At 34.9% G+C, this 16,682-nt stretch overlaps 1 protein-coding gene across 4 annotated transcripts in view; it reads left to right on the forward strand.

Moving 5' to 3' along the window:
• The window catches only part of RAB28 (RAB28, member RAS oncogene family), a 137,348-nt gene that overhangs the window by 23,652 nt on the left and 97,014 nt on the right, over nucleotides 1–16,682 (forward strand). The gene's annotated exons all lie outside the window — the stretch shown is intronic.

Below are 16,682 nucleotides of genomic sequence, written 5' to 3' on the forward strand. Positions count from 1 at the left end.
GTATACAATGTTTTCAGTAACAGTTTTGATGCTTGATCTGTTGTAACTGCTCTGCTGCTTTGGCCAGTTCATGTTCAGGTAAGTTCTGTTCTGATGGTGTGTGTTTTGGCTTCCTGTGGTCTGAGGAAGCAGCATGGACTGTTAAGAACAGCAGCACAGCTGCAGATTTTATGATACTGCACTGCAGCTTCAGCTCTGCCCTAGAGATTTTGAGAGATAGATTTCATTAGCGATCCTCTGTTTCTAGGAAAGAAAGCAGTGGAATTTTGTGTGTGTTGTTCCTTACTCTCATTTCTCATAAAGTTCTCTTTCTAAATTTTTGGCGTTTGTTGTAAAATATGTTTTTAAGAGAGTATGTTGGGGAGGAGTAGTGATTGGTAAAAATGGTGGGTAAATAATTTTTGAGATCTGTCTCTTGGGCTATAATATACAGCATATGAAATTATAAGACTGCATTTAGTACAAGACTGTTAGTTGGTTCATAGTCCTGCAATGTAGTTACCTGGAAAAGGAGACGTTAGTAAGGGTTTTTAAATATATAAAATATTATGATACGACCTAATCTTCTACAACTATTTGAGGTCAGAAAAAGAAAAAATGAATTTAAATTATACCATGGAGGATTTAGGTCAGGAATAGTTTCCTGACTACAAGCATTGTTAAACCAATACCAAGTATACTACCAAGAGAATTATCTTCTCCAAAGGTCTTTAAAAGTATAGTGCATTTTTTTTAGTCTGTAATTATTTAGGAAATAGTCCTTCCTGAAGGACTAAACCAAAATTTCTTCATTATGTGGTTTTGCACACTTAGATGAACATTTAATAAATCCAAGCCTTACTTTAAAACCATTATAAAACAGGTGTGGATACCGTTTCTCTGAAGAGTTAAAAATATAAATTTTATAATACTTTTTTTTTAGAAAATAGTATTATATATCATGAAATGGATGACTTGGGTAAGAGATAGAGTTTTTTTTAAGCTTTAGTTGAATTTTGCTCTTCTGTTCATAAATGATTATAATTTAATGAATCAGATGCTTTTCAATTCATTGAAATTCCCCTTTAGAAATCATAAATTTTAAAAAAATTTTTTTTAATTGGAGTTCAGTTTGTCAACATCTAGCATAATACCCAGTGCTCAGAAATCATAAGTTTTGATGACCTTAGTTCTATTTCTGAGCGCAACTTTTCATTTTTAGGAGATTGTTTCTTAGTTGCCATGTTACTGAAGCACTGGCTTATGTTATGGTTAAATTTGTGCTTTATTGGCAGTTTCTCATCACCTTTTAGGAAATTATAGAGCAGGAAAAGGATGGGGGTTGAGAATTGTTTTCATTTCTTTCAAGACATAATCTGACTACCATCTAGAGTAATGGTATAGTGGCACATAATTATATACATTATGTTATGTGTTTATGCTGTCCTGTGAGGCATCTGCCATTGGTCACTGTCAAAGAGAGGCTGTTAGACTAGATGGGCTATTGGACTGTGCTGTGATGCAATTCCTAAGATTTAAAAACAAACATTTATATAAGTTATATGAATTTATGCAAAAAAAATTATTATAGTGTTATGTTTGAGATTTAATAGCATAAAAAGTTGAGTTTTTTAGCTTTTGGTTTAGCTCTAGCCCTTTCCTTGTATTTATAATACTCTTTTTCAGAATGAGATCATAGAATAAAGTGTGCAGTTACATGTAATGTTACATTTGTAAAATGAAGAGATTCTAAGGTGAACATTTTCCTGGATATTATTTATTGCATACTCTGTCACTGGCCTGATTTCATATGGTCATGTAACAAAAGATCTTGGAAATCTGTGTTTCCAAGTTAATGTTATATCAGTGTAGTAGTATGTACTCATCTTCTGTTTTGGGGAACAAAATTATATTAGAAAGCAAAGATTTTACATATGGATTAAAGGCAAAGCAAAGGAAACATGATGGGAAGGCATCTGAAATTGGATTATTATGTTCCTTATTTACAGGGAGTCATCTACCTAACTGTGCTTTTAAAAACTCATCATTGTGTCCTGTTCTTTGCAACTTTCTAAGTTGCAAAATGTGTTGAAAAGAAATATGTATAGACTATGAAAATATTGGTGGCAGTAGCCAACTTTCATTTTATTCTATTTTTAAGAAGATTTTATTTATTTTAGAGAGCGAGAGCACCTGTATGTTTGAGTAGGCGGCAGGGAGTAGGGTGGGGGAGGCATAGCATGGAGGCTGGAGCAGAGAGAGAGGAAGAGAGAGAATCCCAAGCCAACTCCATGCTGAGTGAGGAGCCTCATGTGGGGCTTGATGAATCCCACAATCCATGAGATCATGACTTGAGCCGAAATCACCCGTCTGATGCTTTAATGACTGAGCCACCCAGGTACTCCAACAGTAGCCAATTTTTAGCCAAGGTTTAGCAGAAGTATAAGATAGAAAATTTCTATACAGGGAGAGAGAGGAAGAGAGACGGGGAAGGAGAGAGGGAGAGAGTGGGAGGGAGAGGAGAGGAAGTATGCATATATGTATGTATGTGTGAATTTGTTTTATAGGAAGAACTTATAATTAATGTTATAAAATCATTTGTTTTTTATTAAAATATAGTAAATTCACAGAAATTTGGGCTGAGGATTGAGGGTATTCTTAGGTTAAAATGAATTATGAGTTTATTTTTTATTAAAAATTGTGTTTTATTTTGTTTAAATATAAAGAGTAACTAGAATAGGTTAATGAAGTAGCCAGTAGAGGAAAAGATTTACTTTTACAAAATAGAGTTGGTAATGACTAAATTATTTCAGTGTATAATGCCTAAAACAAATTTTTTATTCTATATTCTATTTTGAAAGGCTCTAAGACACTTGTTAGTGTCTTTGTACTCTTTATGATTTTAAATGAAGTATTGAATTGTGGTTAAGATCATAGGGCTTTGAATGTCTGTATATTTTGCTTTTACAAGCCCAGTTTCTTCACTTAACAGCGGTGTGACAAACAGGTTACTTTGTATCTGTACACCTCAACTTCCTTGTCTGCAGATAAGGATAATAGCTGCTGTCTGGGAAAGTTGGTGTAAAGATTAAATGAGATATTACATGGAAAGCCCTTAGCATTAGCCTGTACACTGTAAGTGCTCAGAAGTATTATTATTATTATTATTATTATTACTTATAATAGCCTTTTAAAAACACTGGCTATAGCTTCAATTTGAATGATCACAAATTACAAATTAGAAGAACTGAAACATATTTTTAAAAAGTGGCCTAGAGGGAAAGGTTCCCAGAGAATTTCTTTGTCATCATCTTATTTTTATTTTTATTTTTTAGATTGATACTTCCCATACCATATGATGGGTAGAGTATTTTAATTCAGCAAACACTCTGGAGTGCCAACTATGTGTATTTGGTTAACTTGTTCATTTGCACAAAGGTTGGGGGTGCTTAAGAGAGTGCTTAAGGAGTGATAAGGGACCTGCTAACTTTAGTCTAATTTTATTATTTTACTTAGCTCCCTTTAAGTTTTCTAAAAATCTGACTGCCTGTCTTTTGTTCTGTTTGGTTGTTGGGATTAATAAATACAATTATGTCAAAGATCTTCATGGAAGGCCCTACTTTTCCCTAGCAAGGTAAGCATAAATTCCTGGTCAGTAACTTCTGAAATGGGAAAGAGGGTGCCATCTACTTATTCTGTGTACTTTACAGAAGTTCTGTTGAAGTTTGATGGTGTCTGAAGCCCAATGTGAAAGGAAACAACTGATAGCACCTGAAAAACATTTTATTACCATACAAGGCAATATCTGCAATTCACGGAGCCAGATTTACCAGGTCTGGTACCTGGTTTCCTGGCCTTGAAGGTCTTGCTCTCTCACTTGATCAGAGCCTACACCATGGAGCCTCAGGGTTTTTCATTTTGTCTGCTTCTGGGCTTATAACAGGTAGACCTGGTCATGGCCTGACACACCACTATCACTTCTCATGTGAACTGCTACAGTAGCTTCCTAACTGTCCTTCCTCCTCTTGGGTTTGCTCCTCTACAATCTAGTTCCCAAATGGCAAATCATATTGTTATGCCTCTTCTAGTGCTTTCTCATCACTCTTAGAACGAATTCCAAACTCCTCATCCAAGTTTGCCAAGCACTGGGTGATCTGACCCCTGCCTGCCTCTCAGACCTCTTCTACTGTATATTCCCTCACCCACTAGATGCTAAGGCACACATTTCTTTTTTTTTTCTGTACTTAAAACATTCTAAGTTATTTTGTACCATAGGATTTCTTCTGCTTGAAATACTTCTGGTCTTTGCTTGACTGGCTCCATTTTGTCTTTTGGATCTCATCTTAAATGTTATCCCCTCAGAATTCCCCTTCTTGGCCGCTCAGCCTAAACAGGCCCTGCAGTCCCTTTCTCTTTGGTTTCAGTTATCTGGGGAGCCTCAGTGCCATCTGATGTTCTTGTCTGTTTCTTGTCTATCTTCCCCACTTAATTCCAAGCTCAATGAAACCAAGGAAACTCATCAGTGAAAACAGTGCCTGAATGAATGAATAAAAGCCTTTTCATGAAGCCTCCGTTGAAATTAGAAGTGTTTATGGCCGGGGATGTGTTATTAAGGGAAAATGGTTTTCTTAATGAGGAAAAATACATGGGTAGATACAGGGAATCTGTTAGATGGCTTTCGGGCCCAACTGGCCTACTGAATTCCACCGTGGTGAATAATGTCAGAGTATTTCTTAGCTAGTATATTGAAGTTATATTATGCAGGATCATGTTTGAGATAAACTGTCATAGATTTTATATCATGATTTTAGGTTAAATAAATATAAAAGAATTAGTAATTTTGCCTTTTCCTAATGTGACTTTTATGTAATGGTAGAAACGTACACATTTTGGCTCTTTTTTGTTTAATTTTTGTGTTTAATTCCAAAAACCATCTGTGTTGAAGTAACAGTTTTAATTTTTCTATCAGTGTTTTAGGAAAGGCTCCCATTGAAATGAACATTCAGGAATATTAATTTTTTAAAGATTAATTTTAAATTTAATCCATGTTTTATAAGCAATGGCGTTTTGTCATTTTGTTATTTTCTATCTTTAAGCTGTTATGTTTTCCTACTATCTGATCCATCAGCTAGTTTCTCCCCTGACTAGCTAACATTCTCAGTTGGATAGATTGTAAACAGAAATTAACAGGGGTTGCATAGAAGCTGCCCTCTTCCTGATTTATAGCTTCTTAGTTAGTGGAGGGGTGGTGGTTATCAGTAACTTGTATTGGGGGTAGGAATTATCATGCTCTGGGATAGAGTGGATGGATGAATGATTTCTGCTCTTAAAGATATTAACCAGATCCTTTCCCAAATAAAGACTAATAACTCAGATTTTTAAACAATCTTCATGACAGATGAGGGCATAGAGGAGAGTGCATCAACACTAATTAACAATGTTGAGTGTATATTCTTCTTAACAGTGATTGATTGTTCTTGGAGTGCTATCTCTGCCCAGGAAGTGATGTTTTACACTGCGAAGTTCAAAGGTTACATTTTAATGTACTCTGTAGTTGTGTTCCCTGAACTCAATGGAAATGTATTAGTAAAACAAGTAAATTTCAGATTGAAAAATTTAACTGATGTCCTCAATAAAATTACCACAAAATTTGTAAAAGATTATTCTTAGTGACAGAGGAGTATAAGAAATGGTTATACATTCAGTTTGAAAAACTTCATGGGAATTTACACAAATGTGCTTGCTTATCCTGTGACTCTTTTGAGTGTTCAAAAATTCTTATTTTATCTGGAGAATAGAAAATATGAAGTAGGTAACATTTACTTTGGTTCCTATTTTGGAGGATTCATATCAACTTCTATAAAAGTTATCATCTACAATATTATAACAAAGTGAACGAATGACTCATTATCAGTTTGCTTAAGAGAGTTTATAATTTATATAAAGCATGAACAGAAACTCTTGAGAATTTGAAAAGTTCATTCTGTTTATACATTGTGAATTAAAACATTCTGCCTTCTTATCCATTTATTTTATTACTTTGGTTCTTTTTTTGTTCTGGGAATAGTATTCCCAAAGTATCAAATCCAAGTGTCTTTTTCAGATGGACTTATATTTTTGTTTCTATTGCTTCATTTTTTTTCTTTTTCCTCTCTTTTTTCAGATGGACTTTATATTTTTGTTTCTATTGCTTCATTTTTTTCTTTTTCCTCACTTTGCATGTAAATTTGTTAACGGAGCTATGATTATTTACTTACTGGAAGATGCTAAGAGCATCTGATTCTGATACAGCATCAGTATTCTGTATAGCAAGAGAGTATTTTAATTTATACTCTTAAAGCTGTTCTTTTACATAATACTTCATACTCCTGCTCTACTTTCAGAACATTTTGTTAGTATCTCCAGTTCAATTGGTGGAGTAGTTTCCTCAAATTAAATGCATAAGATTGCATTCAGACTGGTATTAGGACTGATACTTATTGGGGAAGAAGATGTCAAATGAGTGCTTTTTCATAATACTCATCAAAATCATTTTTCACAGGTGTTGCAATAATGTTATTATGTCATTTCATAGTTACTTTTTTTTTTTTAGATAGCCTACTACAAACCATTTGACAGTATTATGATGTCCTTAGCCTGAGAAACATTACGGTTTCTGTGGTTTTGTCCTGATTGTATTGTGTAAGCATTTCTGTTGTAACAATCTGTTTATGAAATTTCTGTCCATCTTCTTCTTGTCATGATAGAGAAAGTTTATTAAATGCTAAAGAAAGGATCATCCACTTTACTTTTTGTTTTCTGTGGTGAGTCTCTGATTATAAAAGTTAGAAGAAATTGTTAAATATTAAATTTAATTTTAATTCATTAAATTACAATTATAAAAATGTATAGCTTTATAAAATTTATAAATTAAAAAAATTATAGCTGTAGACAGATTTCTTTGTGAAAAGGAGATTTAAAATTTTCATAATGTCGTTTAAGCCCCTTTAATAATTAATTTAATTTGCAATGATTGTGGAACAAAGCCAATACAGATTAAAGAAACACTTAGAGTGGGGATCAGAAAACTCTAGCTTTTGTCCTGGGGCTGGCATTTTTTCTGATTATGTCACCTTGGGCAATTTACTTACATCACATAGGATCATTCTCATGCATAAAATAAAGGATTGTACTTGGTAATCATAAGCACCTTCAGTTCCTAAAATATGATGACCCAAACATGTTTAGTAATAAATCTGCTTAATTGAACAAATTTACTGCATATAATTTTTAAAAGAGTTTAATTTTAACTTTATATGTCCTGTAAACCCTGTCATCTTCTCTTTGCAGATGATTTCTTAGGCTCATTTTATTCAATTGTTAGATTAAGGATCTATTTTCTTTATACATGGATAGGTCCATATACCTAATAACAGTAATAATAATGACTCTGGCTAAGATTTATTGAGTTCTTATTAATTGCCAGGTACACCTTGGAAATATTGTCAACTTTGGAGTGTTTTGGGGACTCTGAAAATAGTGCTTCTTTTTAATTTAAAAATATTCTTGAGCTTAAATTTTACTTTTTTCTGTGACATTATTTTCTAAAATTTCACATGAATGTCTAATTTTTGCAGTATAAATAAATCAATTCGGCAGGTATTTCCTTTTTGTTTTCTACGTCTTCTCTCATTTATTCAATTTCATTTAACAAATAGTTACTAGCACATGCTTGTCTAAGTGTTAAGGATATAGTAATGAACAGACAAAAATTCTTGTCCTTATCTAGCCTGGTTCCAGTAGAGGAAGATAGTAAATAAACGAATAAGAAATATATAAAATGTTAAATGATGATAAGTTGTGTATAGATGAAGCAGGGAAGGGAGAAAAAGGAAGATTTGGAAGAGGGTGTTAAGATTTTAAATATAGTAGCAGGAAAGTTTGAGAAGATGACATTTGAGCAAAGAGGAAGAGAGCACCACATAGATACCTGGATGAAGAGTAATCCAAGTAGAAGGGAAGAGTTGGAGCAAAACCTTTGAGGTATTATTTTGGTATTTGTCCCTTCTCTGGAACTACAAGGAGGGGAGTGTGTGTGTGTGTGTGTGTGTGTGTGTGTATGTGTGTGTTTGTAGCTGTGTGTGTATATATAGGGAACAGTCAGTGAAAGAATAGTGTAAGACATGAAGTTAGATATAAGGAAGAAAGGATCTAGGAAGAGGACAGATCAGTATAGCCATTCTAAGGCCTTCAACTTTTACTCTGTGTGAGATGGAAAGTCACTGAGGGATTTCGGTGGAGTGAAGCGATTTAACTTGAAAGGAGCACTACAGTTCTTGTTGTGAGAATTTACTGTAGTGGGTATGCGTGGAAGTAAGGTAAACAGATAAGAGGCTTTTGACATAATCCAGGTGAGAAATAATGGTGGTATGGACTAGGGTGACAGCAGTACAAGTAGTGAATAGGAATTGGCTTCTGGATACATTTTGAAGGCAGGCATCATGGATTTTCTCATAGATTGTGGAGTTAGAGGAGAGAAGACACCAGATAATGCCAAGATTTTTGGCCTAGGCATCTGGAAGGCTAATGATCAATCTACCGACTTGAGAAAGAGTCCAGGAAGAACCAGTTTTGGGTGAGGGTCACAAGTTTGCTTTTGGACATGCTATAAGTTTGAGGTACTTACGTTAGTTATCTCTGTGGAGATATTTAATAGGTAGTTGGATATATGAATCTGGAGTTCAGGAGCAAGAGGAAGTCTAGAGATAAAAGTGTGGGAGTCCACAACATATTGATGGTATTTAAATCCTTGAGACTGGATGAACATTACATAGGAGTGAGTATAAAATGAGAAGCCCAAAGATTAATCCTTGGGTTACAGCCATGTTTTAAAAGTTTTGTGAAATAAAGATCAACAAAGGAATTAGTATGTGGCCAGTGGAGATTGGAGGAAAATCCTGAGAGTGTAGTATTCTGGAAGCTATATTTAAAGATGTTTTAAGAAGGGGATGAGCGACAGACGAGGACCTAGAATGGTTATTAGATTAAGTATGTAGAGGTGATGGGTGGTGACCTTGGCAAACAGGTTCATTGGAGTGGTGGGGGTGAAAGCTGAGGAGAGTAAGTTAAAGAGAGAAGTCAGTGAATTGTTGACAGTTAATAGATGTGATGTGTATATGTAATGCCACTCTACAAGGGAGCTGGTAAATGGGGCAGCAGCTGGAAGGAATGTGGGTCAGAACTCTGTGGTGTTGTTTTTTAAGGATGGGATATATTATGGCATGTTTTATGTTCACAGGAAGAGAAAGACATAGGGTATGTGAACAAACACCTGATGATATAAAAATGCTTATCTTTTTGTTTTTGAACTTGTTCTGTTTTTAGATATAATTTTGAATGAGTCATCTCCATTCCTTAATCTTCGGTCTATTGCATTGATCTGATTTAGTGAAAAAGTAGAACCTGAGGAATCCACAAAGACTTTCCTAAATCTTAAACCCTTCAGAGAAACCAATAAATAGAAGGACTAGGACAGGATACTAGGTGGTTTCTCATGTGATTTTAATAATTATTAGCTATTTAAAGATCCCCCCCTGCCCCACAGTTAATTCAGGTGTTCTGTAGTTGAAACTCCATGAAGGCAGAGACTGCCTTGTTCATGGCTGCTGCTTTAGTATGTAGCTTAGTCCATGCACACAGGAAGTGGTCAATAGGTACTTGTTATGAATGACTAGTATTAATTCTCTATCTCAGTGAAAAATGGAATTACAGACCTCTTGAGATGATAAAGTGAAAATAATACTGTTCTAGGTTCTGTACAGCTCTGACCCTGGGTGTTTTTCATTTGGAAGAAGAGTTTAATAATGACAGACTCACTTTTTGCTTATGAGTCACTCTACCTCATCAGACCACGTAAGACATCTGCTACATTACACACATATTTCTTTTGAAAACTGAACTCCTAACTCTAATGAATCTCTTAATTTCCATAAAAATTTTATTTTTAAAATGATGAGAAATTGTATTTTCCTTTATAGATATTTATATTAAGGGCACAGACTTCTAAGTAAGACAACTTAAGTTCAAGTATGGGCTCATTTATTTATTGTTAACCATGGTAAGGTACTTAATGCTCTTCGTTGCTCAATTTTCTCATCTGTAAAGTGAGAGTAACAATAGCACCTACATTATAGGGAGGTTGTTGTAAGATATATATATATATATATATATATATATATATGATATATATAAGATATATATAAGATATATATACACACATATATATACACACACATATATATAAGATAAGATATATATATATATATACACATATATATATACACATATATATGTAGCCCCTAGAATCAATGCATGTATGTAATAGGTGCTATATGTGTTGTTACTATTGCCACTCCTGCTGCCATCTATTGAACAGACTTTTGGATTAAGTGTATTGGGGAAGAAGATGAGGTTATGTCTAAGACAACTCCTTGAGTTGGTCCTTCAGATAAGAACCATCATGGTGAGAGAATAGACACTTGTGTTAGGGGTCAGAATACATGATGGATGAAATTCTTCACTTGTTTTAAATGGAATGAATTTGTTTAATATAATAAAGTTTGCTACTTATCTGTATGGAGGTTGCTAAAAAGGATTTTCTTAACTCAGATTTTAAGCCAAATAACCATTTAACACTAGTACATGTTGAATGGGGTATTTTTCTGTATTTGTAGGTTTCACTATAATAAGGAAACTAAGGATAATGTGCTTTGAGAATATTTTGAAAAACAATCAGTTGACTCATTTTATTTCTTGGTCAATTGCTGTTTAAATGATGATTTTGAAAGGTTATACTTGCACTGTTGGTATTGTGTAGTGTATGGACCAATATTGTCCGTAATAAAGATTTAATATATATATATAAAAAATTCTCTTCTAGTCATGGGTAATGGGAGGAGGTATTGCTAAGTTGTGTGTGTGTGTGTGTGTGTGTGTGTGTGTGTGTATGTATACATATGGATTTAAAAGTCAAAAACATTAAGTAAGACCACTTAAGTTCAGGTATGGACTCATTTATTTATTGTTAACCATGGTAAGGAACTTACCTTCTTCATTGCTCAATTTTCTCATCTGTAAAGTGAGAGTAATAATAGCACCTACATTATAGGGAAGTTGTTGTAAGAGATATATATATAAAGCCCCTAGAATCACTGCATGTATGTAACAGGTGCTATATGTGTTCATTGTTATTATTGTGTCTCCTGCTGTCTCCTCAGATTCTCTTCTAGTCATGGGTAATGGGAGGAGGTATTGCTAAGTGTGTATAAATATATATACATATATACATTTAATTTAAGGATTTAAAAGTCAAAAACATTATTAATTGAATTAAATGAAATGTCCTTGAAAATACATAAATAATGATGAAAGTTTCAGTTATAATTAATGTTTGGAAGTTAGCCTTCATTTAACTTATATTTTAGAAATATATTTTTCTGAAAAATTATTTGAACTCAGTTGGTGGTGATATGATTTTGATATCTAATCTCAATGGTGAAAGCTGGTGTATAGTTGCCATGAATTTTTATCTCAAGTTTATTTTGTTATGTAGACATGTGTCTAATAAAAAAAAAAGATGCTGCATAAACGATGGTGTGAGTTTCAATGTGCTTCTGTTTTTGGTTGAGGTATAAATGTTATTTCTGGCCGTGTCCTTCATACTTAGCTCTTCTTACAACAAATGGAAAGGCCTTAATTGTACCTAAGGGAATAGTTAATCCACAGTGGACATATGGTGGACAAAAGCCGAGTCTAGTGAATGAAATAAAATTATAAATGGTAAACATGTGAATGCTTGCAATGTCTGGCAGCTATGAAAGATAGAGTATTGTTTGAGATTAGCAAATTTGTATGCAGCATAATAATTCTTTTCTCAGCATGTTTGTATTGTACAGGTATATAGAGATTTGATTAAAATGTTCTTAACATATATAAGGCATATTTGTCTTTTTTATTGTTCTTTAAGCTTTGCTTTATGACTTTGATGTCAACAATAGAGGTTGATGATCTTACATTTTTGGAAAGTTACTGGTCTTTTGATTGGGGGCAGTTAATTAGCATTAACCCAGAACAGCTCTTGGGCTTTATGGATTTGAGCGTTATATGTGGTTGCACTGCTCCAGCAAAAGGTTAAGTATTAATGGAAAATGGTCACAGCCCTTTTACTTAAAGAAAACATGTTACTTGTAAGTTTTCTTTTGATTTTACTTTTACAGTTACATTGAATGTCTTCATTCATGTAGCCATCCATAAAGCAAATATTGTTGCACATGCAGTGGATAATAAGTCTTTTTAGGACTACTTGTGTGGTATGTCACAGATCATTAACTGCAAGTAACCACCTGACTTGAGGGAAGCCTGGAAGCATCATTATAGTGAAATAAGCTTTTATTTAGGTATCACTGTAGCACATTGATTTATTGAAATGTCACCAGTTGCTACTGTGAAAATATATTCTCATTATCATTCAGGGAATGGTAGAGATTAACTGCTGTAGACTATAAAAGAGATATATTGCTAACAATGGAAAAAATAAAAAATGAGAAAAATGTTATTGTAATCTGTATTTTATCTAATAATTACTTCTAAAGAATTAATTATGCTAAATTAGGTGATTCTTTAAGATGCTTTCAGATCAATATGTGGTTCTATATATATTCTACATTCTCCCTAATTTGAAATATGTTTTTTTCTGTTTTTATTTTTTTTTAAGATTTTATTTAGGGCACCTGGGTGGCTTAGTGGTTGAGCATCTGCCTTTGGCTCAGGTCGTGCTCCCTGGGTCCTTGGATTGAGTCCTCCACCAGGCTCCCTGCAGGGAGTCTGCTTCTCCTTCTTCCTCTTCCTCTCCCTCTGCCTATGTCTCTGTCTCTTTCTGTGTCTCTCATGAATAAATAAATAAAATCTTTTAAAAATTACAAATGCAATTTCTTAAAAAAATAAAAATCTTATCCATTTAGTTTTGCTAGAGAGAGAGAGAATGTGAGCACAAACCGGGAGGAGCAGAGGGAGAAGCAGACGCCCCACTGAGTAGGGAGCTGAATGTGGGACTCAATCCCAGGACCCTGGGATCATGACATGAGCTTAAGGTAGGCACTTAACTGACTGAGCCACGCAGGGGTCCCTAATTTGAAATACCTTTAAATTAAGTAACATAGAAAGGCAGTAGCAAACTTCTTTATAACTGCTTAACACAGTCTATAAAGTAGTATATTCTTTCTGTGAGTACATGGCTGCTTTCTAGGTCCATATATTATGAATCCTACTGTCAGGAAACTTCAAGTCTTGTTGTAGAAGTAAGACTAACATAAAAAGTATAGAGGAAAGACAACATATAATTTAGTACTATTCCATCAATGGGAGGGAAAAATTGTCACCAAAGTATTAAGAGGAATGTGGAACTTAAAACTGAAGTCTTTGTAAAACTAGTAGAGTTTGGGTGCATAAATAGAAATACTGAATTTCAGGCAAAATATAGCATTTTAAAAAAAGGTCTGTTTAGGGAGAAATTGGCAGAAATCTTGAATCCTTAAGTATTCGAGTCATTAAAGAGAACCTATGCCAGGTATTTATTATTTTTCAAAGCAATATAGGCTGTGGTGTCAATTTGATTATATTTGGGCTTTATTATTACTTAAATTATAGTAAAAATTAGATAATAGTACATGGCACATTGATGCCACACACAAACACACACACAACACACACACACACACACACACATGCTGCTTAGGTAGATAGCTTACTGTTCCTTTTGGCTAATGTTGAGTTGTTTAAATACAGTGATAAAATGATGCCCCTTTTTATAGAGCATTGGTTATGTGCCAGGCATCTAAGTGATCTCCCTTTATAACTGAGGAAACTGAATTTCAGAGAGAGTAGATTGATTATTGTTAAGTAGCTAGGAGGAGGTGGAGCCAAGATTTGAACCCAGATCTTTTCCTCCAAAATACCTCACTTCTCTCCATCTTGTTACAGCTAAGTTTTGATCCAGCTCAAGGGTATCTACCAGTCTGGAATTTAATATAGGCTCTTTGCAATTAAAAAAATCCCAGCTAAACAAACATGTATACCTATACCAAAACACAAAAAGCTAGTAGGAAGTTAACTTTTGCTTTAAGATGTGGAATTGCTATTTTTATAGTCCTGCTGCAACCAAAATAATTCAGCTTCTAAGAAAGGATGTCCAGAGCCTTTTTACATGTTTATTTCTCCAAAGAACTTATTTTACAGTTTCTTGAAATATGAGTTCTTTATTTTGGTGTTGGTTTCCATACTAAGGAGATCTAAATAACTGAAAAAATTAGAGCCTGTGTTAGTTTGCCAGGGCCATAACGAAGTGCCTCACACTGGGTAGTTTAAACAAATGTATTTCTTCCCTGGAGGATAGAAGTCCAGGATCAAAGTTTCCTTTTGAGACTTCTCTCCTTGGCTTGTAGTTGGCAGTCATCTTCCATTGTCTTCACATGTTCTTTCTTCTGTGCATTCCTGGGTCTTAACTTTCTTTTTTTTTTTTTTAATGTATTTTTTTATTGGTGTTCAATTTGCCAACATATATGATAACACCCAGTGCTCATCTCATCAACTACCCGCCCCTCAGTGCCTGTCACTCAGTCACCCCCACCCCCCACCCACATCCCTACAACCCCTTGTTCGTTTCCCAGAGTTAGGAATCTCTCACGTTCTGTCTCCCTTTCTGATATTTCCCTCTCATTTTTTCTCCTTTCCCTTTATTCCCTTTCACAATTTTTTATATTCCCCAAGTGAATGAGACCATATAATGTTTGTCTTTCTCTGACTGACTTATTTCACTTAGCATAATACCCTCCAGTTCCATCCACGTCGAAGCAAATGGCGGGTATTTGTCATTTCTAATTTATGTATTCCATTGTATACATAAACCACATCTTCTTTATCCATTTATCTTTCGATGGACACCGAGGCTCCTTCCACAGTTTGGCTATTGTGGACATTGCTGCTATAAACATCGGGGTGCAGATGTCCCGGTGTTTCATTGCATCCGTATCTTTGGGGTAAATCCCCAGCAGTGCAATTGCTGGGTCGTAGGGCAGATCTATTTTTAACTCTTTGAGGAACCTCCACACAGTTTTCCAGAGTGGCTGCACTAGTTCACATTACCACCAACAGTGCAAGAGGGTTCCCCTTTCTCCACATCCTCTCCAACATTTGTGGTTTCCTGCTTTGTTAATTTTCCCCATTCTCACTGGTGTGAGGTGGTATCTCATTGTGGTTTTGATTTGTATTTCCCTGATGGCCAGTGGTGCGGAGCATTTTCTCATGTGCGTGTTGGCCATGTGTATGTCTTCCTCTGTGAGATTTCTGTTCATGTCTTTTGCCCATTTCATGATTGGATTGTTTGTTTCTTTGCTGTTGAGTTTAATAAGTACTTTATAGATCTTGGATACGAGTCCTTTATCTGATATGTCATTTGCAAATATCTTCTCCCATTCTGTAGGTTGTCTTTTAGTTTTTTTTTGACTGTTTCTTTTGCTGTGCAAAAGCTTCTTATCTTGATGAAGTCCCAATAGTTAATTTTTGCTTTTGTTTCTTTTGCCTTCGTGGATGTATCTTGCAAGAAGTTACTGTGGCCAAGTTCAAAAAGGGTGTTGCCTGTGTTCTCCTCTGGGATTTTGATGGAACCATGTCTCACATTAAGATCTTTCATCCATTTTGAGTTTATCTTTGTGTATGGTGCAAGAGAGTGGGCTAGTTTCATTCTTCTGCATGTGGATGTCCAATTTTCCCAGCAGCATTTATTGAAGAGACTGTCTTTCTTCCAGTGGATAGTCTTTCCTCCTTTGTCGAATATTAGTTGACCATAAAGTTGAGGGTCCACTTCTGGATTCTCTATTCTGTTCTGTTGATCTATGTGTCTGTTTTTATGCCAGTACCACAGTGTCTTGATGACCACAGCTTTGTAGTACCATCTGAAATCTGGCATTGTGATGCCCCCCCGCTATGGTTTTCTTTTTTAATACTCCCCTGGCTGTTTGGGGTCTTTTCTGATTCCACACAAATCTTAAGATGATTTGTTCCAACTCTCTGAAGAAAGTCCATGGTATTTTGATAGGGATTGCATTAAACGTGTAAATTGCCCTGGGTAACATTAGCATTTTCACAATATTAATTTTTCCAATCCCTGAGCATGGAATATTTTTCTATCTCTTTGTGTCTTCCTCAATTTCTTTCAGAAGTGTTCTGTAGTTTTTAGGGGATAGATCCTTTACCTCTTTGGTTAGGTTTATTCCTAGGTATCTTATGCTTTTGGGTGCAATTGTAAATGGGATTGATTCCTTAATTTCTCTTTTGTCAGTCTCATTGTTAGTGTATAGAAATGCCACTGGCTTCTGGGCATTGATTTTGTATCCTGCCACACTGCCAAATTGCTGTATGAGAGTTCTAGCAATCTTGGGGTGGAGCTTTTGGGTTTTCTAGGTAGAGTATCATGTCATCTGTGAAGAGGGAGAGTTTGACTTCTTCTTTGCCAATTTGAATGCCTTTTATTTATTTTTGTTGCCTGATTGCTGAGGCTAGGACTTCTAGTACTATGTTGAATAGCAGTGGTGCGATTGGACATCCCCGTCTTGTTCCTGATCTTAGGGGTGATGTTAGTGGACATCCCTGTCTTGTTCCTGATCTTAGGG

The sequence above is a fragment of the Canis lupus genome, chromosome 2, assembly GCF_048164855.1.
Source record: "Canis lupus baileyi chromosome 2, mCanLup2.hap1, whole genome shotgun sequence".
NCBI lineage: Eukaryota > Metazoa > Chordata > Mammalia > Carnivora > Canidae > Canis > Canis lupus.